This window comes from Elephantulus edwardii, unplaced genomic scaffold, assembly GCF_000299155.1.
Source record: "Elephantulus edwardii isolate Elephantulus edwardi_28Jun2011 unplaced genomic scaffold, EleEdw1.0 scaffold00002, whole genome shotgun sequence".
Lineage (NCBI taxonomy): Eukaryota > Metazoa > Chordata > Mammalia > Macroscelidea > Macroscelididae > Elephantulus > Elephantulus edwardii.
In genome coordinates this window covers 37,597,245-37,623,717 of record NW_006399752.1, presented here as the reverse complement: position 1 = coordinate 37,623,717, position 26,473 = coordinate 37,597,245, and the positions used below count along the sequence as shown (strand labels likewise).

The following is a 26,473-nucleotide window of genomic DNA, read 5'->3' as shown; positions in this document are numbered from 1 at the left end:
CTATGCACTGGAAAGGCCAAAGAGGATGATTACCTATGCATTGGAAAGGCCAAAGAGGACAATTACCTATGCATTGGACAGACCAAAGAGGACGATTACCTATGCAATGGATTGCTGAAAGTCACTGTGAGTCTGATGACCTTAACAGTGGCAGCATGCACAAGAGGACCAACATCCTAAATGCACCACATATTTTGTTCTGTTGAATGCTTCTGCCAAAAGATGGTTTGCTCTCTTTCCTATAGGTAACCTTAACTCTGAGTTTTACTCCATAATTGACCCTGAACCCAGTGCCAGTGACAAAAAGGAAATACAACTGACAGCTAAGGAAGCAAAGGAGGATGGAGCCTCTGGGTTCAACCAGCCATCCGCACTGGACCCACCTGGGAAAACACTTTGCAGTCCAGAGGGGAACAAATGACAGGAAAATATCTTCTAACAGAGCAAGAAGGCAAGCAGCTATAACCCAAGACCACCAGTAAGGTGATAAAGCATCCTCCGTTCCCCCCTTTACATCTACGCCCCTGTTCAGCATGAAGAAGCCAGAGAGTCGGCATCCAATTCCCAAATCAATAAGACAGTTGGTTTAATTACCATTGGAGAATACTTGTCATTCCTCTGTAGCATCTGGTCCCCACTGGACCCTCATCATTTCCTTCACCTGCTCCCCCCACCGACCAAACGGTCAGCTCTGCAACTGCATCTTGGCCCATCCTCACCCTTCTGCCCCTAACCCTCACCTCCTTGTACCCCCAATATGTTTTTCCCAATAAAAAATATTTTTTAAAAATATAGTATTTTCAGTGAACAAGAACTTTAACTGAATTACTGCTCAGTTTGCTCTGAATAATACACCACTTTCTTTTTCTGTCTCCTTCCCTCTTTGCGTGATGTGTTGAATTTAAGTCTTTCCCCCCCCCCCAAGATGGTTCAGATTTGGAAAGCCAGTACTCAGGTAAAGAAAACACACAGACCCGAGAACACCCCAGGAGAGAAGCCTCAGTATCTTCTGGTGTTCCCTCTAGACAACCTTCACCTCTGCTAAGAACTTTCTTTTCCCCTAAACTAGGTCATGTTCATAGTCAGCAGGGTTTCAACATCTTTATGAGGGAATGCAATAACAGTAACTTATCACAGCTCTTCTATTATTTTTAAATAAAATTATATTTTCAATTATATATAAATTGTGTTACACATCATCTGTATCAGTAAACTTTATATGACACTCAAACAAATGTATAATTTTGCATATGTTTTTAGAGAGCCAATTGGTAGATACATATCAGCACTCCACTATTAAGGCTGAGAACCACAAGTTCAAGAAGAGATACAAAAACAGAGGATGAAATGAAGGCTATGATGCACTTGACCTTAACCATAGCATTGCCAATTGCACTATAAGAAGGTGAGAGCTGGACAATAGATAGGGAAGACTGAAAAAGAATTGATGCCTTTGAGTTATTATGTTGCTAAAGAGCCCTGAATATATGACAAACTTTTAGAAGGAAGAACAAATCTGTCTTGTAAGAAGTACAAGCAGAACACTCTTTAGAAGTGAAGTTGGCAAGACTTGGTCTCACACATTTTGGATGCGTTATTATGAAAGGTTTGTCCGTGGGGAACATCACATTTGGTAGACGGTCAGCAAAAAAGAGGGAGACCCTCAACGAATGGCCGCAACAATTGACTGCAGCATAACAAACGTGGCAGACGGGGCCGTGTTTTGTTCTGCTGTGCACTGGGTCACTATGGGTCAGCACCCAACAACAACAAGAAAAGGACAGGAGGGTAATGGCAAGTGGCCCAGTATGAACCCTCCACTCCAATGAATGCAGCTCAGGATCGGAACAGTCATCAAGGAGGGAAGTTTCCCCTTATGAGGGAAGCCTGGTCAGTGGCCTGTGGCCTTGTGTCCACTTTGTCTATGGGTTCTTCCTTTCCAACACAGGGCCTCAAGATGTTCCCCAGATGGAGAACTTCTTAAGGGCTTGGCTGTCCTATTTCTCTCCAAAGGCTTGGCACACAACTGATGTTTTCTGAATGTTTGGCAAGTGAATTTATAAATTATATTATAATATAGTAATCTTAAACATCCAACAGTAATACTTTGGGGTTTTTTGTGATTATTTTCCTCCCCATTTTTAAAAATAAAAGCTTTGAGACATGTTATTATAAAAAAGGCTCTTATACATAAATTACTTCAAAATGACTCGCACATTGACTTCATTTTTTTTTTTTTAGCTTGATCTTTTAGTAAATCTTCAGCCTCCATGGACTGCTAGGAAAACAAACAGATTCATCCTGGAAAGGGTCAAACTGGACTGTTCGTTAGAGGCAAGGATTCTGAGGCTCCATCTAACATACTTTGGACATGTTGCAAGGAGGGACCGGTCCTTGGTGAAGGACATCATGCTTGGGAGGGTGGAGGGACAGCGCGGAAGGGGAAGGCCCTCTATGAGGTGGACTGATTCAGTGACTGGGGTAATCGGGATGGGGGTGTCAGAGACAGTGTGATTGGCACAGGACAGAGCAGGGTTTAGGGCTGTTGTACATAGGGTCACTATGAGTTGCAAGCGACTCGACGGCACATAACAACAACGACAACATTGATTTTGGCTGCTATATAAGGAGACCATCCCTTTTCTGGGTGATTTAAGAGCATAATTCGTCAACGAGCGTCTCTTATTTTCCTTTTACTGGCAGTTGTTGTTATGTGCTGTCAAGTTGTCTGCGACTTATAGCAACTCCGTGTCCATTAGCTCTGAACTCTGCTCTCTCCTGTCTCCTCCAGACCTAATCCCAGTACCCGAATCACAGAGTCAATCCATCTCATCCAATCCATCTCATTCAGGGTCTTCCTCTCCCACACTGTCCCTCCACGCTTTCAAACATGATGTCCCTCTCCAAGGACTGGTCCCTCCTGTCCATGACAGCAGGGACCTAGTATTAATGTTGCTTTTCATTTTGTCATTTGGGGTTCTAATGCACTTCTGTATTAGCCACCACTGAAGGCAGATTTTGTAAATTGTGCAAAACTTGTTTTACTTGAGGCTCCACCTGCTTCATGGGTTGCAAGACCTAACAGCCTGCAGATCCTGCAAATGCAATGGTCAGTCCAGCTGCTACCATTGTACCAGCCACGGCTCCAGCTCGGCTACCCTGCTGCCACGGGGATGGCAGCTCACACCAGCCCAGAGGCCACAGCCCCAACAATAGTACTTTGGATAAGTAAATTATGATATGATAATTCAATGAAATATTGTATACCCACTAAACATGACTGTAGAGGAAAAGATTTAATGACATAAGAAAATGCTCATACCGTAATTGCAAGAAGAATGCAAAAATGAACATATAAATTATGAATTAAATTTTCTTTGTAAAAAGGGAAAGATAATACAAAACATAGTCTAAAGCTTGACAGGGTATAAATCGACTCATCTGTTTCTGACGCATAGTGGAGAAATAATTCCTTCTTAACTCCTTACCTAGATGTTTACAAAAAACTCGTGTTCCAAGGGAAGACTTTGTTTAGCTCACAGTCAAGTTGAAGACCATGGTGTAAACTAAAAAAGCATTGCTGGTATTTGGAACAATGTTTTGCTACTCTGGAGTAAAACAGTCTGACCCATTCCCCAAAGTTTAAGCAGACAGGACACCTTGGCTACTCATGATGGTTGTGTTGATGTTAAACTCCATCAAGTCACCCTCAACTCATTGCAACCCCATGCACAACTGAATCTCGGTTGATGCACAAGTTCTTTAGAGGTAACCTTCTAAGGTATTATCTCTAATCATTGTCCAGAAACTCTACTGCCACCATTCAGTGTCATGGCAATGAAGTGTATAGACCAGTACTTGAACCCTAGTCTCCTGCATGGAAAACGAGAGTTCAGCCACTGAACCACCACTGCTACTTCTTTCCCACTTGGATGTCCATAAATGGCATTGACATAACATATCAGCAAATGAAGACTGTTCTAAACCCAAATGTATGGAAACCCATGTGTCATTAATGTTTAAATTATTTCTGTGTTTACAGAACATTGATTCCCCCTTGGCCAAGCAGAGGGAGTCCTAGTGACAATTAACCTGGAGCTCGGAAGATGGATGAGAGAGATAAAATAGCACTTTGAAATCTCACGTAAACCAAGTGAAATTTCTCCTGGATCGATTCAGAAGCCGCTGGCTGAGATGAAGGCAGGATATAGCTATTTACATGCTTAACAACACTTTGGAACCCAAATACTTTGCCAAATAAATCATTCACCATTGTTCTAGGCCTGCAGCCTCTCCAGACACTGCAGAGCAAACTTGTGGGCCCATGCCAGGAACAGGAAAACACGAGCACAGCCGGTTCCCTCTGGACTGATCGCATAATGGCTGGTGTGTGAAGGTGGCCTTGGCCCACAACTCAGTCCCTTCCCTGCCCAGTCGCACAGTGTGCCAACTAGTAGAGTGTTTAACAAGCAAGGCAGAGCCAGCTTCCAAAACAGGCATGAGCTCCCAGGCCTGCCCTCCTGCATCCTGTGGTAGAGGAATTCAGTGAGGGTACCGCATCCACAAGAACTCTACAACGCAGATCTCAGTGACTTCTGACCTTGACATGTTCCTTGGCTTGTGGAAGCTCAAGAACAATCATTAGAGAAATCTGGGAAATTCATTTTAATTGAATAGCTCCCCCCCCCCGCCCCACCCCCAGGGAGACTCCAGAAATCATGGCTCTTTCACAACAATGAGAAAGAAGTGCATTTTCTTGTCAGCCTCAGGTCTGGTCTGTGTCCTTTTGTATTTACAAAGACATTTGTTTATCAAGGAAACTCATTTGCCCTGTAACCTTTCACCTCAATATAAAAGTAATAATACTTTGTCAAAGTGAGTGGGGGGAGACATTAAAAGAGTGGTTACTAAGTACATGCTAAGTGGTGGTGTCATGTACCAGAGAGTTGGAACAGACCCATAGCTGACCCTCTGCAGGGTTTTCAGAGGCAGTTAATTCAATGGGAGGAGATTTCCCATCCTTCTGTGGAGCAGCTAGTGGCCTCGAACTGCATGCCTTCAGGATTGCAGCACAGCTCCTTGCCACTCCCCACAGTCATCAAATTCACAAGCACTGATAGACCAAAACCCAAACCCATCGCCATCAACCCTCCACAGGTTTCCAAGGCTGTAAGTTTTGGTGAGACTGCAGGAGATTGCCCTTTTTTTCTACCATGGAGTGGCTCGTGGATTTAAGCTTCTGATCTTTTGGTTTTTTGCTTGATGTGCCCCCAGAGTTCCTAGTATACATGCTGGTACCACAATGCATTCCACCGTTGATCTGTCAGTTTACATGGAATCTTATGTGTTGCTGTGATCCTGAAAGTTAGGCCATAGATATCTCCAATATCCACAGGGTCTTTCAGGGTGGACTCAGTGCAGCAGAATTCCCAGGCAAAGAAGGACTTGTTTGTCTACTGTAAAACAATGTGTCACTGGAAGTCTTCTGAACAACAATGTAACCTGCTTCTCACATCTGCGTTCAAATGCTCTACCCTGGAGCTATACTCCCAGTTCCTCACATCTGAACACACTCAAAATACAATGAGCGAAGAAGAGCTCCCTCCTCAAAACAGAGCTGGCCTCAATGGCTTAGGTGGAGCAGAGGGTTCTGGACCTTCATTTGCTGATGTGACAAGACTTAAGACAGAAATGAAACAGCTGCAGACAACCAAAAATATTAAGGACATAGAACATATAAAGTCTAAAACTCCAGACTCAAACTCATCAGCGTCTAGTCAGCACCTGCTTGTAGCTGGCCCTCCACTGGGTTCCCGAGGCTGTAAGCTGCACAAGAGAAGGTTGTCTACTTTTCTCCTGTGCAGCTGCTAGTGGACCAGAACTGCTGGAGCGCTCTTCCTGTGACCCTATAAAGCAGAGAATAACTACCCAAAGTGCTCCCAAGGGGATGGCAATAGACCGTCTGCTCTCTCTCCTGCAGAGTTTGAACCATTGACCTCTGGGTTACCAGTTAATCACTTAAGCATGTGTACTACCAGGGCTACTTTTGTGTCAACAATACTAAGTATTATGTATAAATCTAGAAAGATGTGAAGTTGAAAATTGAATTCAAAGTTTGAATCTAGGAAAATTGCAAGTAAAAATGAAACAGAACTCAGAGATCAATGTGTTAGACAGCAGTGAGTTGAAATGAACTGCGTTGGCCATTTTGAATCAGAGGTTGAATGTATATTAATTCCTGGGGCACTGGTTTCTGCCAATTCTTTCAGAGCAACTTGACCTTCTTCCTTCATCACCACAAGCTCCTGTTCATATGTTGTTTCATGAAATTCTTCTGTGTCAGCCAATTCCTTTTGGTACAATGACTCAATATACTCTTTCCATCTTCGTTTAATGCTTCCTAGATCACTTAATATTCTGCCCAAAGCATCCTTAAGTATTGCAACTTGAGGCTTGAATTTGTTCTTCAGTTCCTTCAGCTTAAGAAATGCTGAGCAACTTCAGCTCCTTTGATTTTCTCTAGCTTCTTGCACATTTCACTCTAATACTCTGTCTTTGGGCACTGCTCTTTGGAATCTTCTGTTCAATTCCTTAATATCTTGATTTCTTCCCTTTGCTTTGGCTTCTTGACTCACTAGTGCAATATTCAGAGTCTCATCTGACATCCATCTTGGTCTTTTCTTCCTCCCCTGTCTTTGCAATGACCTTTTACATTCTTCCTGGATGATATTCTTGATATATTCCCACAGCTCATCTGGTCTTCGCTCATTACCATTGAAGGCCTCAAACCTGTTCCTGAGATGTTTTTGAAATTCAGGTAGCATAGACTCAAGGTCAAATTTTGTTTCCCATGGATTTTATTTAATTTTCCTCAGCTTCAGCTTGAACTTGCATATGAGTAGTTGGTGGTCTGTTCCACAATCAGCACCCGGCCTAGTTTTCATAGTTGATATGGAGCTTCTCCAGCGGTTCTTTCCACAGATGTAATTAATCTGATTCCTATGCATATTATCAGGTGAAATCCATGTGTATAGCCTATGTTCATGTTTCATATAAAATGTATTTGCAATGAATAAGTTTTTATGCAAAATTCTATCAGTCTATCTCCAGCTTCATTTCTGTCACCGAGTCCATGTTTTCCAACTGATCCTTCTCCTCTCTTCCTAACTTTTTCATTCCAGTCGCTCATTATTATTGACGCATCTTGATTGCATGTTCGATCAATCTCTGACTGCAAAACTTAGTAGAAATCTTCTGTTTCCTCCTCTTTGGCTCTGGTTGTTGGTGTATATATTTGAATGATTATGGTATTCAGTGAACTTCCTTGTATGTGTATGGATATTATCCTGTCACTCAAAACATTGTATTTCAGGACGGATCTAGAAATGACTTTTTTAACTGTGAAAGCAACCCCATTTTTCCTCACTTTTTCATCTCTTGCATAGTAGATCATAGACTCATCTGAATAAATGGACTGGAAAATTATTGTATATTCACAAGATGGAATACTACACACCACCCAGGAGCAATGATTTCGTAAATCACTACCTAATGTAGGAGGGACTGGAGAGCACTACGCTAAGTGAACTAATTCAGTCCTATAAGGACAAATACCATAGAAGACCATTACTGTTGAATGTGTACGAGGGTCCAAGGGGAGGAGGGGGGAGCAAAGTGGTGGTGGGTTTGTGTTAATCATAGGGTCACACAATTTGATGGGTGGAGGGAGGTGTGAGTAAAGGAAATGGGAAAGATCCAGTGTGAAAAACAATATATAGGAAACTTGAAAGCAAACCAGTACAAAATAAAAATGTTTCTTTAAAAAAATATAAAAGAAGATGAAGGGAATACACACTGCTTCTGTAGCAGGGAGCTCTGGTGGCTTAATGGTAAGAAGTCTCACTGCCAATCCAAAGCCACTAGGTTCAAATCCACTGTTGCTCTGCTGGGAAAAGATGGGTAATCTCCTTCTATGCAGTTATGAGTTGATTCCAACTATACAGAACATAACAACAAGAAGAACTAAGTCAAAGGTTGGCAGTTCAAGTCTACTTAGAGAACACTTAGAAGAAAGGCTGGGGATGATCTACTTCTGAAAATTCACACATTGAAAATCCTATGGAACATAGTTTTATTATGATACATGTATCATGTCACCATGAGTTGGAATCAGCTCAATGGCTTCCTTCCCCCAAAATCTGCTAAATCCTGTGTTTGTAGATATGAACCTGTTTGAAAATGGAGCTTGCTTTCTTGTGTTGTAGAGTTTATCCATATCCACTCACTTCTGAATTACTTAAAGAGCAGAACAGACACAGATACAAAATCATAGGGGAAAAGGCAAATGTGTTAAGATCATCAAGGAACCAAGGGACTTGCTGATTACCTGCCAGAAAGGATTTTTTTCCTTGCTTCTTTTATTACTATTACTATTACTATTACTATTACTATTACTATTACTATTACTATTACTATTATTAATTCACTGTTGCACATTTTCCTACCTCCTCTTCTCTTTTCCCCCAGAAAGAGATTTTTTTATAGTCTGATTTAGACTGATTGTCTCCAAAACTCAGAGGGGGAAATTATGTTCTTTTGAGTTACCACTTGTTTTGGGTTCCGGCACCACTAAGAGACTAAGGCCGCTCCCCACCCTGAGGGAACTGTCTGAGCAATTCTCAGGGTTGGATAACAGAGGTCCTACAAGAGTAATTCATAACTTAGTCCACACAGCAATAAACCTCCGCCACAAATCTGTCTTAGTGGAAGGATGGTGAAACTTTCTCTCATATACTTTGGGCATGTTTCAGGAGGGGGGAGTCCTTGGGAAAAAGACATCATGTTGGGAAACATGGAGGGTCATGGAAACAGAGGAAGACCCTCAATGAGGTGGATTAACAGTAACTGTAACAATGGACTCGAATGTAACAGAGAGTGGGAGGGTGGCACAAGATAAAGTTCAGATATGTTGTTCACAGTGTTGCTATGAATCAATGTCAATTCAGTGGTGCTTAACAACAGTAGCAACAGCAACATTTGCAATGTGTATCCCCAAAAGATGTGTCAGCTTATCTGGGTCATGATTCTCATTGGGTTGGCAATTGTGCAATGATGTCATTTACCTGTTAACTATTGTGTAATCAACTCCCTCAGTGCAGTCCAATGTGTTAGCTAACTGGTTGTAAAGAATTTAGGGCAGGATGCAATACCATTACTCAATTTATAACCCTGATGCTACATAATGGGGTGTTCCCTAGAGTGTGACCTGTATCATCCTTTATCTAACAAAAGGTAAAATGAGAGAGAAGCAAGCAAAGAAGGAAAGGCTTGACCACCACCATGAAAGAATAAAGGGAGTAAAAGGACCCAAGGACCTGCACTGAGAACCTCCTAGACTCAGGAGAAGATCATAGATCTTTCCAATGGATATCATCCCAAAGATGTCAAAATGAAACAAAAACTTTCCCATCAAACCTTCCCAAGAGTTAGACTGACAGATTAAATTTGCATTCCCAAAGTCACTCATCTGTGCTCTTTCTGTTAGACTAGCACTAGGTAAACAAGACAGCTGTCAATGGCAACTAGATGACTAGTCTTTATCAATGGTGACTAGAGACTACATAGTCTCTTCTACATAGACCCACGGTCCTTTACGCCCTGTAACTGGTTGAAGCAACCTCACACTCCTCTTTAGAGACTACAGTGTTGCCCATACTGTGTGAAATAACTTCAGTGTGTCATAGCACTTCCTTTTCACAGCTGATTTCAATTTGAGGAAAGCCAGAAACTACTCTTTGTTAAAATGCGTCAAATTTTCCATCTAAGATCTGTGTATTTTACTGTATGAAAATGTCACTGTGCTGAAATATCAGGATCATCTGGTTCAAATCCACCAGCTGTTCCATGAGAGAAAGATGGGCAATCTCCTAAGGATCACTTCAGACCTGATGGTACACAACAACAACAAGATACACATAATATCCCTGGACATTAGAAGCTCAGCTCTGAGTAATTTCAGATTCACCAGCGCACAAAAGCATGATGTCATTTTGAGAACCAAGGTACACATATCCGAAGCTGTAGTCATGTCCATCACCCCCATAAGCATGTCAGATGAATCTTGGCTGAAAACAGAGACTACCAGAAAGATGTTTACTTGTGTTTTATTGACTGTGCAATGAAATGTGACTGGGTGGAACACAATAAATTACGGATAGCATTGGGAAGAATGGAAACTCCAGAACACTTATTTGACTCATGAAAAACTTGTATATAGACTAAGAACTGAGCTTGGGGATAACACAGAACAGGTCAGTGTCCCATTCCATTGTGTATGATGTCACCATTCTTGGTGGCCAGCTTGAGTTTGCTAACAAACAAAAGTCGTTGCAGGAAGCATGGAAGGGAGTTTCAAGAACTGTCAAGTTTGATCAGTCTCCCAAGTGACCCTGGAGTTGCAAGCGCTACGAGAACTTCCTGATCCCTGGTGACTCTCCCTAGCAGTTCTAATATTCTGTGATTTCACTCTCTGTTCCGTGTGAAGGGGCATTTTGCAAGGATTTGGAGTGTGGATGAGAACACAGCCCTGGCTATGGGCCTAATGTTCATTTAGAGAAGCCCCCAGAGACTAATCGCTGTCCACGGTCAGTGTTAGCAGAAGCATAATTACCTTGGCATCAGGAAGGCAGCAGTGAAGCCTGAATCATTACACAGCTAATCACCTTAGGGATTCATGTTTCCTGCTGGGTGGCTGGCAGTGACCCAGAGTGTGGGGTCTGATGGCTGAGAGATGTGGGAATGCACTGGCAGACAAGCCCACCTCCAGACTATTCAATTAAGGCAGATCCAAAAATCAGGAAATCAAGAGAGCCAGGGCACCTACAGCCCCACCAAACCTCAGTCCTGAGTACACATTAGCCGGTACATGCAGAACAGTTCACAGAGTACACACTGGGAGGGAACTGGAAATCTGGTAGGAAAACAATCTCTGCCAAGGAGCTCTAGGAGCACTGGGGTCTTAGTACATAACATGTTGGCTTGTCATCTGAAAGGTCGGCAAGGTAGACAATTTCCTCCCTAAAAACTGACAGCCTCAGAAACCTGAGAGAAAGTGGCTGTGGGAAGGACTCAACTCAATGACAGTGAATTCGGGGAGTAAGAAGCCTTGATGGTACGGTGGTTGACACACTCTTTGGTTAACTGAAAAGTTGATTGTTCAAACCAACTAGTCACTCTTGACTCAACTCAATGACCGTGAATTCAGGGAGTAAGGAGCCTTGATGGTGTAGGTTGAGGCACTCTTTGGTTAACTGAAAAGGTGACCATTCAAACTGACTAGACACTCTGGAGGAGTAAGCTGTGACAGTCTGCTTCTGCTTGGAAATCTGGAGCAGGGGTCGGGGGGTGGGGCCTACTCAGTCCTAGAGTGTCTTTGGGAGTTGGAATTAGCCTGACTACAGTGGGTCTGGTCTGATTCTTCTGCTGTTCCACAAATCATGTGAGCACTGCTCTCGTCACTCAGCTTCCTGAGGGTCACATGGAGCCTTCACATTACAGTTTGAAATAAGCAGTAGTTGAGAAAAATCCTAAAGCCCTAGCTGGACAAGCTAAGGGAACGGTGGCTTTTGGAAAACAAGGCAGTCTGTCTGCTCTTTGGGAGGAAGGTAATAGACGAGAGAAGACTTACTGTCTAGTTTGAAGAGGACTCCTTTCTTCTGGAGTTTGACTGGAGTTGCACATGGAGGCAAGAGTTGAACTTGAGTCTCTGAAAATAAAAAGCAGAACTCGGAATGAGAGTGAACAAAGAGAGGCAGGAGGAATTGAGGAAAGGGCAAGTAGTAGGCATTGAAGGTGGTTCCCAGCACTCATGAACCCCAATTAGCCTGATGAAACAGCCCAGAGCACTCCCCTAGCAAATAGATCTTGGCACCATCATCCAGGAAATTAAAAGACTTATTGCAATGGGAAAGTGTGGTTAGAGACCTCTCTAAAGTGCTGAAGTGCAGCAAAGTCAGTCTGGAGACTAAAGTGCACCTGATACATTCCATGGTCTTTGAAATCACTTGCTATGCATCAGAGAGCTGGACAATGACTAGGGAAGATAGAAGGAGAATTGATGCCTTTGAGCTGTGGTGTTGGAGAAGAGTATTGAATATACCATGGACTGCTAAGAAAACAAACAGGTTTGTCCTGGAGAAGGTGAAGCCAGACTGCTCCTTGGAGGCAAGTATTCTGAAGCTTCATCTGACATGCTTTGGACATGTTGCAAAGAGGGACCAGTCCTTGGATAGGGACATCATGTTTGGGAGGGTGGAAAGACAGTGCAGGAGAGGAAGACCCTCGATGAGATGGATTGATTCAGTGACTGGGGTAATGAGGGTAGGTGTGTTGGAGATGGTGAGATTGGCACAGGATAGGGCAGAGTTTAGGGCTTATGTACATAGGGTCGCTATGAGTCACAGATGACTTGACGGCACATAACAACTATAGACAGATCGATTGATAGATTGATAGAGCGATAGATCAATAGAGCGATAGATCGATAGATAGATATAGCATTGGTTTTCATACCGTTTGTATGCATTGTGTTTCCTATTATCCTTCACTCATATTGTGTTTCAGACAATCATTCTCATTTATTATGTTTTATTATGTTTTATAAAATCAATCACCATCAAACCATGCCCTTCATTACCCTGTCTTTGCAGATCCTAGCCAGCTCTTTCCCGTTTCCTTTATTCTCTCCCCCAAACACCAAATTGTGCGCCCTATGATTATTCTTTGTCAAAGCCTCACATATGCCCTACACTGGTCCAACCTCACTGACAGAAACATTCCTAAGGCCAGGAAGATGCTTCTCTCTTTTTGTCCTAGTGGGTTTGAGCAAAGAAACATACTGGCCCGATTGTCATTGGCCACCATCTTGCAGTCATGGGCCAAGCCAGTCAGAGGATGATTCCAGCACTTAAGATGGGGTATTGGAAAGGATCTGGAAAATACAGCACCAGCACTGATAAAATGGAAACTCACCTGTCTCTGGACTCCTAATAATGTGAAATGCAAAGTTCCTCAAGGTTTAAGTATTTTAAAATTAGATATTTTTTACTTGATGCAAAAAAAGCATCCTGGCTTGTCCAGAATTCTGTAGGAGAGTTTATACACAGACAGAAACAGGAACCAAGCAGAAACTCTTGAAGATGACCAGAGTCTACAAGGCAACAAGCTTTATAGGCTCTTTTACAGCATGTTCATTTATTAACACTGAGTAAAGACCCACTTGATTTGCACATTAAGCCTTAGGAACCTTCCACATTTCCACCATGAAAAATATTCTCTAAACTATTCTTGAAAACCAAGTTCCGCTCAGTCCAGTCTGTTCTTCATTTTCCCACCTTTGAAAGAAGCATACACAGGAGAAGCATTTGGCTCTTCTCTTAAAAAGAAAAAGTGCCTCCATCGTTGAAAAAAATACCCATCAATAGAACAGACAGCGGAGAGTGGTGAAGACTGGGGTGAAAAGAGGACTCATCAAAAGGGTGTGCTCAGCTTCAGCGATGGACTCTTCAGATATTCCAACTTAGCTTCTCTTTTCTTTGTTTTAAAAAAGGCAAGTCAAAACTTTCATTAAAACGAATTTTTTTAAAAAATGTAACAATGAATGACTGGAAACCCTAAGTCTCTGTAAACGTTCATTAAAATTAATTTTTTAAAAAAAGGCAAGTCAACAACACCACGTGGGCTAGACAAAAACACGTCTGCGGCTGTTTATTTCCTGGGTGAGGCTCCATCTGGTAGATGTCAAGTTATGTAGAGCAAAACATGAGTGTCCAAATCCATACGCCACCAGCTACAGACAAAGTTGTGTCACCACAGTGTCAGAATAAGGAAAATGTGGAAAGAACCTAATTCCCAATAACTTAGATCAGCCAATTAATGATAGTAAGTCCACTCAGTGGAAGATTGCACAATTGTTATAAAAGATATTTACAAAAAGTTAACTTGAAGGAAATGCTTATGACATAATGTTTGTTGTTGTTGTCAGGTGCCATGGAGTGGGATGTGACTCACAGCAACCCTATGTGCAACAGAAGAAATACCCCCCTGGGCCCTTCCTCACCCTCACAATCGTTACCACATTTGAACCCACCACAGTAGCCACGATGTGAAGGATCTTCCTACGTGTACTTCACTAAGGATAAGGCCCTTCAAAAGCCCACAGTGTTGTATACATACCAACACTATAGTTCTTATAGAGAGTGGAGAGTAGAACAGCACATCCTCATAATATGATTCTACAAACAAGTAAATCAAATATAAACAGGAATTGTTTCTTGGATGGAGAAAGTATTTATTGCTCATTCTTTGTTTTCATTATATATTTGTCTGTAATTTTGTAATTACAAAAAAATAAACTTTGTTCTCCAAACAGAACATCATCATAATGACTTTACAAGTAAGTGAATCAAATATAAACAGGAATTGTCTCCGGGTAGAGAAAGTATTTCTTTCTCATTCTTCATTTTCATTATCTTTATCTGTAATTTTGAGAAAAAGAAACTGCTCCAGTTTTCCAGTTTCTATGCAGATGGCACAATCTTGCCTGCTGAAAGTGGAGAGAACTTGAAGAAGATCAAAGACTAAGTTAACAACTGTTGGTCTCTTCACATCTAAAGTAAAGGAAAATTAAGGAAACTGAAGACCCAGGGAAGCAATTAGTCCAAAAGATTAATGACCCACATAAACTACAGCCTCCTCTACACTCATACAAGATGAACTAGACAGGGCCCAGCTACGGATACCAATGGCTCTAACCAGGGACACCATAGAATGTCTGCTTAGAGTGGGCAAAAATGTAGAATAAAAATTTTTTTGAAAAGACCATACTTTCTGGTCTTATGGGGTCTGGAGGAACTCTGGAGGCTATGACTATAAGATCTTCTGAATTGCAACTTTTCTCTCATTCCATTTTTTGCTGACACTAAGCGTGATGCTTTCTCCAAGGATTGGTCCCTCCCAAGAACACGCCCAAAGCAAGAACAACAGGGTCTCACCATTCTCACTTTTCAGGAACATTCTGTATTTGCTCATTCTTCTGGCAGTCCACAGCATATTCAACACTCTTTGCCAAGACCATAATGCAAAGCCATCAATTCTGCTTCAGTCTTACTTATTCATTATCCAGTCTTCACGTGCGTGACACAACCTTACTTGCTTAAACTGAGGAGGGCCTGAAGCATCTGCTGCAGAGAGTCAAGGACTATAGTTTGCAATATGGATTGAAGGTCAACATCAAGAAAACAAAGATTCTCACCACTGGGCCAATTGACAGCATTGTGGTAGATGGAGAAGAGACTGAGACTATTAACAATATCAGCTTACTTGGTTCCACAATCAACACTCTTGGCACCAGCAGTCAGAAAATCAAAAGACAAATTGTATTAGGAAAATCTGCTGCCAGGGACCTCTCCAGAGTGTTGAAGAGCAACAATGTCAGTATAGAGATTAAGGTGCACCTGCTCCAGGTCATAGTCTTTGCAATTACTTGCTATGCATCAGAGAGCTGGACAATGATCAAGGATGACAGAAGAAGAATTGATGTCTTTGAGGTGTGGTGCTTGGAGAAGAGTACTGAACATACCATGAACTGCCAAGAGAGCAAACAGGTCTGTCCTGGAGAGGGTGAAACTAAGGTGCTTCTTGGAGGTAAGGATTTTGAGACTCCATTTCACATACATTGGGCATGTAGCTAGAAGGGACCAGTCTTTGGAGAAGGCTAACATGTTTGAAAGAGTCAAGGGATAGCACAGGAGAAGAAGAACCTAGATGAGATGGATTAACATAATAACTTGGATAATGAGGGTAGGTGTGTAAGAGACAGTGGGATTGGCCCGGGATAGAGCAGAGTTCAATGCTATTGTGCATAGGGTTGCCATGAGTCATAGTCGACTCGACGGCACATGACAATTGATTGGACATATTATGACTTGGATTCCATGCGTGTTACTCCTCAAAGTGGCGTCTCTGCCTTTGAACACTTTAGAGAGGTCCTTTTCAGCAGATTTGCCCAATGCAGTACACTCTCTGAGTCTGACAGCTGTGTCCATGGGCACTGATTGTGCACATAAATAATATTCAATCCCTGACCACTCCAATCTTCCTTCCATTCCTCACACTGTTAGTGAGCATTTGTTGTGTCCTGGTCCGAACCTTCACACTCAGCGATGAACCCAGCAAAGTCTTTGTCCTTGAGCTGCTCCCAGTTTGATGGAGAAGAGCCACCCACTAATGTTTGAAAAGGAGTGGAGTTTCGTGAGGAGAATCACAGAGCCAATCAGACCTGTGGACGTTTCAGAGATGTAGGAGAAGAGGCTGGCCGCTGACCGCACATTCCACTTTACAAATCAGAAAGGGTGGTTGGCAATAAAGCCAGGTCCGAAGCACCTCTTCCTGACTCTTATTTTCCCTCCTTCCATTCAGAGATCTATAGATAGTTGGTGACATTGGGCCAGTTTGCCACACTGCTGACCCCAGCACCTCTGTCCTCACTCGGATGTGTCCACAAGGCTAGAAGGGACAAAGGAGAAGAAGACAGACTTGCCAGCCACCTGCTTCCTCTCGTCCTTTTCCCAATCTCTTGTCTCAACCCGTAGCCCACATACCAGGTCAGTTGAGAGCAGAGAGTGGAGAAAGACCTGAGTGACAAGGTCAGGGACAGATTGATTCATTCCTCAGCCTGTAAGGACCCAAGACAGTTTCCTAGGATGACAGGAGCCTCCAGCATTTCCAAGCCCCCATCCTTACTCCAGGACTGATAGCTCATCACAAGACACTCGAGAGAGAATCCCCAAACCACAGGTCTTCCCAAGAAATGCCCTGTTATCTCACGTTTCCCTTAACACCAAAGGAGGGATGTCTGAAACCCTGGTCACAGCCAGAACCAGCCTCTTCCGAGCCTGGGCTTCCTGCCAGGGGTCAGAAGAACCCAGCAGCATTAAAGTGGAACATGACGGGAAGCGGATGGCACACAGGAATGCAGGGCTGTCGCTTCCCTTCAAGTCTGGCACAGAGGACAGGATGTTGGCACGGCCCTTTGTCCAGGAAAGGAGGGGACAGACTGGTTCTCCAGAGTCCAAGGGGCAACAGGATACTGGTTTGGCCCCACAGATAAACAGGAATACCCACATGAAGGACTACCTGCGAACACATCTTCCTCTACAGGGCAAGAACCTGCTTTGCCAAGGTCCTTGTGGCCTGCCAAGCACAGGTGGACTGGCTCAGTGGGGCCCCGAGGAGAGGGAGTTATCTACACAACCCCTTGCCCTCAAGTCCACCCAACTCCTGGCTGTACCTGTGTCACAGAATAGAGAAGTTCTCTATGGAACTTTCTCTTTTTTTTAATTTTTATTTTATTATTTTGTGTGTGTGTGTGTACCATCAAATCGGATCTGACTGGTACAGGAGGAGATTGTCCCTCCTTCCTCAGCAGAGCATCTGGTGGATTCGAGCTGCGTGCCTCTGGGATTGCAGTGCACCTTCTTGCCACTAGGCCCCCAGAGCTCCCTAAATTTGGAATTTTCTTGATTGTAATCATTCACTTCCTAAACAATGTGTCTCCAGAAACTCTATGAACTTTGAGAAACAACAATAGTTCTAGAAAGGCTTCAGGTATTTTGTTTATAGTGTCACTATGAGTCATGCTCAACTTGACAGCAATCAACAACAACAACAGCAACAACAATCATTAGGTAGAAAGGCAACTGGAATATGGGATCTGGGGACCACCCAAGATGACGGGAAGAGAAGGAGTAGAAGAGACAGCACTGTGTCAAGCACGTGGGAGGTGGGAAGCCAGGACTGCGTCGATGCACCCAGCCCAGGGGCGGGACAGTGAGGGTTTAATGTGGAGTCATTGGATCATTCTGGTGTACACTTTCTACTTTCCCCCTAAACCTCCTGGGACCTAACTACCCACACCTGGACACACTGTGTGAGGGTTGTGCTTTTTGCTATGTGGAAACAGATGAAGAGTTGGGGTGTATAGCAGGTCTGATACCTTTCTGATCAGACAGCACGGATGGAGTGAAGGGTGGGGAGGTAAGCCGTGAATCCCACGGAGTCAGGCACTTGCAGCTCAAGGGGGCCGTGGGAACTGTGTTACTGCTTTTAAATGCTGTTGAGTTTTTCACAACTCATGTTGTTATTGTTGTTGTTGTTGTTGTTGTACACCACAGAGTTGGAACCAAGCTCCAGATGACTCTCGGGCGAGTTTTCAGAGGAAGTTAATCGCATGGGAGGAGATTCCCCTCCTCCTCTTGTGGAGCGGCTGGTGGTCTTGAACAGTGTGCCTTCAGGATTGCAGTGCAGCTTCTTGTCACTAGGCCACCAGAGCTCCCCTCCTCATACAACTCATAGCAGCCCTATGAACAACAGCTCTGAGCCTTACTCCATCCTGTGTCATTCTCAGATCTGATACTCTTGATCTCATTGTTACAGCTGTTTCGATCCACGCTGTTGAGGGTCTTCCCCTCTTTCACCGACCCTCCACTTTTCTACGCATGATGTTTTGGCCTCTGCTAACAACATGCCCAAAGTAATCGACAAAAAAATCTTGGAAAATGCTTTGGACTTACCCAGGGTGACGAGTGGAGGCTCCGGCCAATTTTATGTAGAGCTTAAAGAGTCAGGGAAATAGCTACTGATATCAAACCCAAGTAAAACCTTTCCAGTCTTCATTCCTACTTGCCTGAGTCCCCAGTGCCAGGTGAGAGCCCCACTGTGTTATACCTGCATGCCCAACTGTGTACCCTTCTTACTGTATCGTCACTGCCTTTCACATGCCTGCCGCTAGACTCTGGAATCCCTAAGACCAGGGACTGTTATTGATCTTTATTGAACTTAGCCCAAAGCTCCACAGAGATGGATGTGGATGAAAGAGACCTGCACAGACATGTATAGAGTCACACTGACATTGTGCCAGGCTCTGAGGATATAAGCCAAATAAGGGCTGCAACCTACCTCCAAGGAACTCAGATTCTTAGCAAAACAGTCATTGTGAGGACTCTCTGGACCCTTTGAGAGGTCAAAACACAGCTAGGCAGAGAACTGGGAAGGACACTCAAGCCCACTGTGTGGTCGACTGGTGTCTTCCACTCCTCCTCTGCCCTTGATGTTCCTTGATTCTTTGAAATAATGATGCTACAAAACATTGTCTTCTAGATCTGGGTGCCCATCCCCAGTGTTCTATTTGGATAAAACCCCACCTCATTACCATCATGTTGGACCAACCCATAGCTGACACTCCACTAGGTTTCCCAGGCTGCAAATCACATGGAGAAGATCTTCTGTCTTTCTCCTGTGGGGCCACTGGTGGGTCTGAACTGCCAGAGAAGTGCAATCTTTGGGTTTGCAATACAATTCCCTATGGACTAGGCTACCAGAATCCCAATCTACTAGTAGTGTGGTGCATAAAAACTGAGTCACCCTTTGGAATGCCTAAGCAAAAGCCACCTCCCTTCTTGATAACCATTATAAACACATTACTAGCAAGCTCTGTTTGTTTGTTCTTTGGAGTTTACATTACGGCACAAAACTGTAATATCAGGGATGAGTCCCCAAACATTTGTCCACCCTGTATGTAATCATCCTTGTGTGTGGTCTGGACATCATTCCACTTCGAGACATCATTAAGATCAACAATACTATGTTGGAAGAGAAATCTAGGTGTGGATAGTAAGCCTCACCCTGCGATAGCCCACCACAGGAGCTACGTTCCACCCCAAAGCAAGCTGAGCACGTCCTCTGGGCCTGCTGGTACTGACTTCTCCCACATCTTGTCCAAAGTCATTCAACAAGACTGGGTGGCTCTTTCCTGATGGTCCAAAACCAAATCAATACATAATTGGGAACCAATAATTAATAACCAATCTCTGTCAGAAACAAGGACGGAAATAGAATGATGGAATTTTGTATCTTCAATGATTTATTCATCATAAATACCTTTTTAAAAAAATATAAACAGCTACTTTACACACGCACCTCACCAGATGGGCCACACAGGAATCTGACTACATCTATGGAAGAAATCATTGGAGAAGCTCAATGTCAGTGGTCAAAACTAGGCCAGGGGCAGACTGTGGGTTAAACCATCAATTACTCATGTACAAGTTCAAACTGAAGCTGAAGAAAATGAAAACACATCCAAGAGAACCATAATGTGATATTGAATCTATTCCACCTGAATTTAAAAATCATCTTAAGAATAAATTTGAAGCAATGAACACCAGTGATTGAGTATCAGATGAGTCGTGGGATAACATCAAGGATATCATCCATGAAGAGAGAAAAAGGTCACTCACTACAAAGACAGAAGAGAAAGGAAAACCCAAAATGGGTGTCAGAAGAGACCCTGAAAATCGCACTAGAACATCAAGAGGCCAAAATAAAGAGATGCTGGAATAAAAGAGCTGAACAGATTTCAAAAAGTAGCTCGGACAGACAAAGCAAAGAAAGACAATGGAATGTGCAGAGACCTAGAACTGAAGAATGGAAAGGGAGGAACTCATTCAGCATTTTTCAAGCTGAAAGAACTTAATAACAAATGTAAGCTTTGAGTGGCAGTACTTAGAGATGCTATGGGCAAAATATTGAATGGTCCAGGAAACAAACAAAACAAACAAACAAAAAAAGATAGAGGGAATATAAAGAGTCACTGTACCAAAATAAACTGGTTAACATAGAAATATTTCAGGAAGTATCAGAAGATCAAGAGGCAAGGGTAATGAAGAAAGAAGTTAAAACTGCACTAAAGGTACTGGAAAAAACAAGGCCCCAGGAATTGATGGAATACCAATTGACATGTTTCAAATAACAGATGCAGCCTGGGACATGCTTAATATTCTATGCCAGAAAATTTGGAGGACAGTTGCCTGGCTTACTGACTGAAAGAAATTCGTATTTGTTCCTTTCCCCAAGAAAAGTGATCCAGCAGAATGTGGAAATTATTGAACTATGTGCATGCAAACAAAATACGGCCGAAAATCATTCAAAAATGACTAGAATAGTACATAGATAGAGAACTGTCAGATTATTCAAGCTGGATTTAGAAAAGGCCATGGCACAAGGCTTATAATTGCTGATGTTAGCTGGATCCTGGCTGAAAGCAAAGAACACCAGAAGAATGTCTATTTGTGCTTTATTGACTACATAAAGACTGTGTGATCATAACAAATTATGGCTGGCATTAAGAAGAATGGGAATCCCAGAACACTTAATTGTACTGGTACAAAACCTATACCTAGAGCAAGAGGCTATAGCGATAAGAGAGCAAGGGAACACTACGTGGCTTAAAATTAGGAAAAGTTTGTATCAGGAATGTATCCTTTCTCCAGAACTTCAATCTGTATGCTGAGCAAATTATTTGAGAATCTGAACTCTATGAAGAAGAATGTAGCATCAGGATTGGAGGAAGACACATTAATAACCTTAATTATACAGAAGATACTTTCTTTTTTTTTCTCATCCATTCATTGTTGCACTGTTTTCTCTACCCTCCTCCCCAGTTCGTTCTTCTCCCCCCAACCCCCACCGAATGTCTGTTTTAATTGTCCAATTGCCACAGTGCTTGTCAAAGCCAGTTCTGATTCATCTCCTTTGTCAGTGTGTCCTTGGCCATTCCCTATCTCTCCTCCCTGAGAGAGACTTCACACTGATTCATAAGGAAAAGGGGATGGCGTATTCTCTTAGCTACTTCCTGCTGAAAAGGGATGCTGTAGAAGATACTTTCTTGCTGAAAATGAGGAAGACTTGAAGCACTGGCTGAAGGTTAAACACTGTAGTCTTCGATAAAGATTGCATCTCAACATCAAGAAAACAACTATCCTTGCTATTGGACCAATAAGTAACATCATGATACGTAAAAGAGTGAAATTATCGATGACTTCATCTCATTTGGATCTATAATCAATACACTTGGTACTGGCAATCAGGCAATCAGAAGATGTATTGCACTAAGAAAGTCTGTAGCAGTCAACGACCTCTCCAAATTACTGAGGAACAATAATGCCAATTTGGGGACTGGGGTGTGCCTGGTCTTTTCAGTCACTTGCTATACATCTGAGAGCTGGACAATGAATAAAGATGACAGGAGAAGAATTGATGTCTTTGAACTCTGCTTCTAGAGAAGAATACTGAATATCCCATGGACTGCCAAAAGAACAGACATGTCTTGGAGAAGGTACAGCCAGAGTGCTCCTTGGAGGCAAGGATAGCAACGCTTCAGCTCACATACTTTGGGCATGTCGCTAGGAGAGGCTATTCATTGGAAAGGTACATCATCCTGGAAAAGTGGAGGGTCAGTGAAGGAGAGGAAGATCCTCAATCAGATGGATTGACACAGTGACTGAAGTAACAGGCTTGAGTGTGTCAGAGATTGTGAAGATGGCATGGGATAGGATAAGGTCCAGATCTGCTGTTCAAAGGTTCACTACGAGTTATACTCAACTCAAAGGCACCTAACAACAACAGTCTGTATCAGATGCTTTACAGAATGGGTCAATTGCTTCTGGTCTTCCTGATACATAGTAGCTGTTGTTATTATTATGTGCCATCAAGTCACCTGTGACTCATAGCAACCCTATGAACAGTAGCTCTGAACCCTGACCTATCCTGAGCCAATCAACTGTCTCCAGCACACCTACTACCATTATCCCAATTACTGTGTCAATCCATTTTATACAGGGTCTTCCCTTCTGAGCTGTCCCTCTACCTTTCCAAGCATGACATCCTTCTCCAAGGACTGGTCCCTCCTGGCAACATGTCCAGTGTATGTGAGATAGAACTTCAAAAGCCTTGCCTCCAAGGAGCAGTTTGGTTTCACCCTCTCCAAGACATACCTGTTTGTTCTCTTGGCAGTTCTCAGTATGTTCAGAATTCCCTAGCACCACAACTCAAATTGATACATTAGGCCTTCACATGGCCATTTCACACATGAGTAAACAGAATCTTAGCAGGAAATAATTCATTTGATTCTTTCATATCAGTGGTTCTTTCATATCATGCTGATCTTTCCAAATTCATACCTTTCCAACATTCCCAACATGAGATAACAGCATTAACTTCCACTTGATTCTTCAAATTTAAAAAAAAAATAATAATTCTAACATTTCCATAATTCCCATTGGATCTCTCAGGATAGGCTTGAACTAAGTGGTAACAGAAGTCCAACGATGTGACTTAACCATATAAACATTTCTTTATGCCATGAGAAATGGTAAGACTTCTTTGATTAAAGAAGTCTTCAATAACTCAGGTTAGTTGTATCATGTTATATACAGAAATCTACCACCCGCCCTGTGAGAGAAAGATGAGCAACCTCCTCTTTTGCAATTTACTGCTTCTGAAAACCTGCTGGAGGGTCAGTCATTAATCAGTTCTGACTCAATGGTACCAACAACAATCAACGCATCTAGTTCATTTTGTCGTCAAGGAAATGTCTGTGGGTGTCAAGAGTACAGGAGTGGGCTGCGATGGTTAATTTATATTTCAGCTTGGCTAGTATATGGTGACTAGTTATTTAATCAAACTCTTTGAGTTGTGGTGCTATAGAAGAGCATTGACTATATCATGCACTGCTAAGAGGACAAACAGGTCTACCCAGGAGATGGTGAAACCAAGCTGCTCCTTGAAGGCAAAGATTCTGAAGCTCCATCTCACATACTTTTGGCATGTTGCAAGGAGAGGCATTCCTTGGAGAAGGACATCATGCTTGGAAGGGTGGAAGGACAGCACAAGAGAGGAAGACCCTGGATGAGATGGATTGACTCCATGGGGGAGGTGTATCAGAGACAATGAAGTTGGCTCAAGATAGAGCTGGGTTCAGAGCTGTTGTACACAAGGTTGCCATGAATTGCAATCAACTTGACAGCACGTAACAACAGCAGTATTTTTTATGTAATTATGTGTGATGAAATCAGCAGATTATCCTCCATAATGGGGGTTGTTGTTATGTACCTTGAGTTGACCATGACTAATAGCAGCTCTATGATCAACAGATCGGAACCTACCCTTATCCTGTGCCATCATCACACTCTCTGACACGCTCAAGCCCATTGTTACAATCACTGTGCTAATTCATCTCATTGAGGGTCCTCCTCTTTTTCTCTGACCCTCCACCTTTCCCAGCATGATGTCTTTTGCCAAGGACTGGTCCTTCTTTACAATATGCTAAAGTATGTGAGACGTTTCACGGTCTTGCCTCTAAGGAGCACCCTAATTGTACTTCCTCAAAGTTTTTTCTTTGGGCAATTTTCATGGCATATTCAGTACTCCAACAAGACACTCAAAGGCATTGATTCTTCTCTGGTCATCCTTAGTCATTGTCCAACGTCCATATGCATAGGAAGAAATTGAAGATGCCATGTCTCAGATCAAACATATCTTAGTCTTTCAACAGACATCCTTGCTCTTAGCCCCTTGGTAAGATCCTTGACAGCAAAGTTCCCTAGTGCAATACGCCTTTTGATTTCTTTACTACCACTGCCATGGGTGTTGTTTGTCGATCCAAGTAAAATGAAATAGTTGACAACTTGAATTTTTCTCCATCTACTATAATATTATGTATTTGTCCAGAGCTGAGGACCTTTTTTTTTCTTATTGTGACATAATCCATGGCAAAGATTATAGTCTTTGATCTTCTGCAGCAAGTGATTCAAGTCTCCTTTACATTCTACAAGCAAGGTAGTGCCATTTGCATAACACATGTAAGAGTCTTCCTCCAACCCTGATGCCCCATTCTTCTGCCTATAATCTAGCTTCTCAAATTATTTGCTCAGTGTACAGATGATGGAGTATGGAGAAAGGATGCAACTCTGATGCACACCTTTCCTGACTTTAAATCATGCCATGTACTCTTGTTCTGTTCAGACTTCCTGGGTTATGTATTGTCTCACATCAGAACAAGCAAGTGTTTCCTGGGATTCCCATTTTTCTCAATGGTAGCAATAATTTTGGTGACCTGCACAGTCAAATGTCTTTACATAGTCAATGATACCCAAGTGAACATCTTTCTGGTACTCTCTGCTTCATCTGACATCAGCACTTATATCCCTCACTCCAAGGTCTATTCTGTGTCTATCCTGAATTCTGGCAGTTAACTGTCAATAGACGGTTCCAGTCATTTTTAAATAATCTTCAACAAAATTTTACTTGCTCGTGATATCAATGATATTATTCAATCATTTCCACATTCTATTTTTATTTCCTTTTTTCAGGGGGTGGGGGTATGGGAACTAATATGGATCTCTTCTAATGAGTTGGCCAGGTAGCTGTCTTCCATATTTCTTGGCATAGGCTAGTGCACACCCAGGGCTGCATCTGTGGGTTGGACTACATCAATTGGCAATCCATCGATTCCTGGGGCCTTATTTTTTGCCAACACCTTCAGGGCAGTTTGAATCTGTTCCTTTGTTACTACCGATTCTTGATCATCAGGTATTTTGTGAAATGGTGCCGTGTGGACCATTTCTTTTTGGTACAGTGTCTTTGTGTCTTTCTCCCATCTTTCTTTTTCATGCTTCCTGCATAATTCAGGATAGCATCCTTCCGTATTTCAGTTCAAGGCTTGAATTTGTTCTTCAGTTCTTTCCACTTGAGAAATGTTGAGCGTGTTCCTATCTTTTGGTTTTCTAATTGTAGCTCTTTGTACATTTTACTATAATACTTTGCTTTATCACCTCAGGCTGCCCTTTGAAACCTTCTCTTCAGCTATCTTACCTCAGCATCCCTTCCCCTTGTTTTGGCTTCTTTCTGTTCTAGTGCAAGGCTCAGCATCTCTTCTGATATCCACGCTGGTCTTTTCTTTCTTTCTTGTCATTGCAAAGACCTTTTTCTTTCTCTAAGGATGATGTCCTTGATGTCATACTCTAAAAGATGGTCATGATCCACACAAAATGCTTGTTTGCTGTTGGGTGCTGTCAGGTCAACTCATAGTGACCCTATGGACAGCCGTTCTGAACGCTGCCCTGTCCTGTGCCTTCCTCATCATCTCTGAGACACTAGCCCCCATTGTTGAAGTCACAGTGCCAATCTATCTTATTGGGGGTCTTCCTCTCCGTCGCTGACCCTCCATCTTTCCAAGCATGATGTCCCTTTCCCAGGAATAGCCTCACCTAGCTACAAGTCCAAAGTATGAAACACGAAGCTTAGTCATCCCTGCCTCCAAGGAATACTCTGGCTGCACCTTTTCCAGGACCTATCTGTTTTGTTTCTTGGCAGTTCTTGGGATATTCGGTGCTCTTCTCCAGCAACTCAAAGGCATCAATTCTTCTATCATCCTTATTCATTGTCCAGCTCTCTGACATATAGCAGGTGACTGAGAAGATCATGGCCTGGATCAGGCACACCTTAGTCAGTCTCTTCTAATCAGGCAAAAGCATTAAGAACAGAAAGGAAATTTTACCTAGGAAGTATTCTGAAGTCC

General features: G+C 42.7%; 1 pseudogene; it reads right to left on the bottom strand.

Moving 5' to 3' along the window:
- Window positions 1-2,200: 2,200 nt before the first annotated feature.
- Window positions 2,201-26,473, bottom strand: part of LOC102867871 — an 84,963-nt pseudogene continuing 60,690 nt past the window's right edge.